The sequence below is a fragment of the Mirounga leonina genome, unplaced genomic scaffold (genome assembly GCF_011800145.1).
Source record: "Mirounga leonina isolate KUSES-001 unplaced genomic scaffold, KU_Mleo_1.0 Mir_54, whole genome shotgun sequence".
Lineage (NCBI taxonomy): Eukaryota > Metazoa > Chordata > Mammalia > Carnivora > Phocidae > Mirounga > Mirounga leonina.
This window is the reverse complement of record NW_023270812.1, coordinates 9,427,921-9,432,018: the sequence shown is the minus strand read 5'-3', so window position 1 is coordinate 9,432,018 and position 4,098 is coordinate 9,427,921. Positions and strand designations below refer to the sequence as shown.

The following is a 4,098-nucleotide window of genomic DNA, read 5'->3' as shown; positions in this document are numbered from 1 at the left end:
CAGGGTCAGGCCTCAGAGACCTGTGACTGGTTGTTGCTGCAGGGGAGACGTATCAGATCCGGCTCTCAGATCCAGAGGATGGTGTGACACGGCTCAAGATACGGGACGTAGGGAGGTGAATCTCCGGAGAGGAGACTGGGCAGGTTTGTGGCCTTGTTGGATAGGATGTGGAGTTGGAACAGAGGTCAGGGTGCAGATAGGGACATGGAGCCATCGGCAACCTGGGGCAGCGCGGAAGGAGAGGCTGAGACCCCCGAGGAAGGCGTAGGACAAGAACCAAAGGGCCGCAGAGAGCTTGTAAGACGTAGGCAGCGAAAGAGAGGGAGAGTGGCCATCGGCTGGGGGCCGAGGGACGGGGACCTCGGGCTCACGGGCTCACAGGCTCACGCTCGGCAGGTGATCAATGGCCCTCACAGGAGTGGTTTCGGTGGAAATCAGGTCACAGGGGTGGCAAGGCGATGGGGACAAATGCCATCTTTAGAGAGAATAAGGTGGTTGACAGTGGCCGGGGGCTTGCAGAGGCAAATGAAGATTCTGTCTGCTTCATAGCTTTCTGAGGTGTCCTTGACATGCAACGAGCCGCACATACATAAACCCATGTACTTCGTAAGTCTGGCCTGTGTATCCACCTGTGAAGCCATCACCATATTCAAAATAGTGGATGAGCCCATCCGCCCCCAAATGTCCCTGTCCCTTTGTATATTTCCCCCCCCCCCCCCGCCCCGGCCTTTTCTGCCTCCTCCCTTTCCTCCTCATCCAGAAGCAACCACTGATCTGTTAGGTTGTGTTTTCTAGACGTCTATGCAGGCGACTCTCCACTATGCGTGCCTTTGGGTCTGTTTCCTTTTCCTCTGCGAGAATCAGCCTTGTGGTAGGTACAGCGCGTATGCAGAACTTACTCTGCTCTGCTGCTGGGCTCTGTCCCATCGGATGGCTCCACCACACTCCGTGGACGTCGGGGCTGTTTCCAGCTTCGGGCTCTCACAAATGAGGCTGCCATATGCACACCTACACAAGACTGTGTGTGCAGATATCATTCGTCTTGGGTAAACCCCTAGGCATGGAAATGGGGTCACTGGTAAACGCATGATTACCTGTTGGAGAAACGGTGAAACTGGCCTCCCAAGTGCTCACGCTGTTTGACGTTCTCACCGTCAGCGGATGGGGCTTTAGCTGCTCCCCATCCTGCCCATGCTCGGTGTGGTCACGTGCTGAATTCGAGCTCTTCCTGCAGGTCCGTGGGAGATCTCACTGGGGTTTTGATTTTCTCCCCTGTAATGATGGATACGGTTGAGCACCATCTTTATCCCAGTACCATCTCTGACGCACTCTCTGTTCTCGTCTTTGCCCATTTTTAAGATTGGTTGTTTGTTAATTATTATTCCCATTCTAGTCTAAAAGGGTCCCTTGAACTCACTGAAAAGGGGCTAAATATTTGATGGAAAAAATAGAACGGATTTAGAGAACACTAGGTTTTGCTGTAGCGTGTGGTTTTCTTAATAAGTTTCTGTGGGGCGCCTGGGTGGCTCAGTCGTTGGGTGTCTGCCTTGGGCTCGGGTCATGATCCCAGGGTCCTGGGATTGAGCCCCGCATCGGGCTCCCTGCTTGGCGGAGAGCCTGCTTCTCCCTCTCCCACTCCCCCTGCTTGTGTTCCCTCTCTCGCTGTGTCTCTCTCTGTCAAATAAATAAATAAAATCTTTAAAAAAACAACAACAACAACTACATTTCAGGGGCGCCTGGGTGGCTCAGTCGTTAAGCGTCTGCCTTCGGCTCAGGCCATGGTCCCAGGGTCCTGGGATCGAGCCCCGCATCGGGCTCCCTGCTCCGCGGGAAGCCTGCTTCTCCCTCTCCCGCTCCCCCTGCTTGTGTTCCCTCTCTCGCTGTGTCTCCCTCTGTCAAATAAATAAATAAATAAGAATTGCTGGGTCCAGGGGTGCCTGGGTGGCTCAGTCGTTAAGTGTCTGCCTTCGGCTTGGGTCACGATCCCGGGGTCCTGGGATGGAGCCCCGCATTGGGCTCCCTGCTCGGCGGGGAGCCTGCTTCTCCCTCTCCCACTCCCCCTGCTTGTGTTCCCTCTCTCGCTGTGTCTCCCTCTGTCAAATAAATAAATAAATTAAGAATTGCTGGGTCCAGGGGCGCCTGGGTGGCTCAGTCGTTAAGCGTCTGCCTTCGGCTCGGGTCACGATCCCGGGGTCCTGGGATCGAGCCCCGCATCGGGCTCCCTGCTCGGCGGGAAGCCTGCTTCTCCCTGCTTCTCCCTCTCCCACTCCCCCTGCTTGTTCCCTCTCTCGCTCTGTCTCCCTCTGTCAAATAAATAAATAAAATCTTAAACAAAACAACCAACCAATTTCCTTTACCTTCAGCACTTGTGTCCCTAAGCATTTCGGTTGACTTGCCTCGGTGACGGAGAGGTCCGGTGCAGAGAGCCAGCAGAGAGGAAGCGGGGTCTGCACAGAACCCCGAGGCTCCTCCGGGGGCCACACCCGGTCCCCACGCGGTGTCTGCCTCCGCGGCCTTCTCTGGGGTCGAGCAGAGGGCCCGGCGCGTGCCACCTCGTGGGCCTCGTCGCCCATCACCGAGGCGTGGGAGCCCCTCCTGAGTCTGCTGCCCGCTCCCGAAACGGGCTCAGGCGGTCCCCAGGGGACGGGAGCGTCCGTGTGCTCCGGCCACCCGCCCCTCCAGACAGGAGCCTCACGTAACCGCGCTCGTCGGGAGCGGACCGCATCCCTCGGCCCGGGGTGGCGCGGGGCTGCCAGCGCGGCTGCGGGCCTGGGGGCCCCCGGGGGCGGCGGGCTCGGCGGCCCGGGGCACGGGGGGCTCGCTGGGTCGGGCCGCCCGGCGCAGGCGAGCAGCCAGCCGTCCGCGAAGCTGCCCCCGCCCCACCTGCGTGCCTGCGGGCAGGGCCTCTGCCTCCCGCTTTCCTTCCCGCGCCGCGGCCCCCAGACCCCGCGCGACCCGCGGTAGGAGACACCACACCTGGCCGGCGAGTGTCCGAAGCAAGACGTGTCCTGGAACCGCGCCCCTTGCCTGCCCGCGGGGATCCCTCCCGTGACTCCCGCGTCGCCGAGTACGTCGCCGCGTTTTCTCTCCTGCGGTCAGGGACGCTGGCGTCCCCGCTGACCGACCGTGACCCGCCGGCGGCGGGAAGCGTAAGGCGGGGAGGCCCCCTGCCTCGGCCCGGCCCCCGCCCTGCTCACGCTCCCTCTGAATCGGTCCATAAGTCTTTTTTTTTTTTTAGATTTTATTTATTTATTTATTTATTTGAGAGAGAGAGAGAGAGAGAGAGAGGATGTGAGACAGAGAGCACGAGAGGGAAGAGGGCAGAGGGAGAAGCAGACTCCCCGCCGAGCAGGGAGCCCGACGCGGGGCTCGATCCCAGGACCCCGGGATCATGGCCTGAGCCGAAGGCAGTCGCCCAACCGACTGAGCCACCCGGGCGCCCAGTCGATAAATCTCTAAAAAGAGTCTGTCTCTAGAAACGCCCTCCAGTTCCCCTTTTTTTGTTTCCAAAGCTGAGCTTATGTAATTTAGACACTTTCTATTTTTACACTTCGGGCTACAGGCCTCTGAGCTGCGGGAAATACGCAGCAGGGCGACTGAGGACGGGCCCACGGCCGCCATATAGCCACTTGCCGGGGAAAAACCGCGAAGAAACGCAGCTATGGCAAAGGAGCAAACTCGAGGAGCCCCGTTCTGCGCGCTCCTCCTCCTCCGCCGTCCTCCCTCCTCTCGGCCTCTCTCCGCTCCTCCCCGAGGCTGAGTGTGCGACGCGGGCCGCCGGCCATCTTTCCCCGCGTCCCCGCCAGACGGGAGCCTGGACGCCCGGCCGGCCGCGTGTCCGTCTCCGCTTCGGGCTCACGGCCCGGCCCGCGCGGGGCGCCCGTCGGCCGGCGGTCGCGCCTGGCCTCCCGCTGCCGAGGGCGGCGGCAGAGGCGGATGCGACGGACGGACAGTCCGCAGGGACGGACGGACGGACGCCAGGCTCCGGAGACTCGCCCCAAACGAAACAAGAGGCTGCGCCGCGCGGCACGAGCTGCATTCGGGGGCGGCAAACGAAACCGCCAACGGCGTCTCTCTTCGGGAGAACAAGCTCCCCGG

At 60.8% G+C, this 4,098-nt stretch overlaps 1 long non-coding RNA gene across 1 annotated transcript; it reads right to left on the bottom strand.

Annotated features, from left to right (window-relative positions):
• Positions 1-905: 905 nt before the first annotated feature.
• On the bottom strand, positions 906-3,238 carry LOC118001789. Its single transcript, XR_004676842.1, has 3 exons — positions 2,977-3,238; positions 1,095-1,272; positions 906-1,018 (listed from the first exon to the last, which is right to left on the bottom strand). It is a non-coding gene; the product is annotated as an uncharacterized LOC118001789 (long non-coding RNA).
• Between the last annotated feature and the right edge of the window lie 860 nt (positions 3,239-4,098).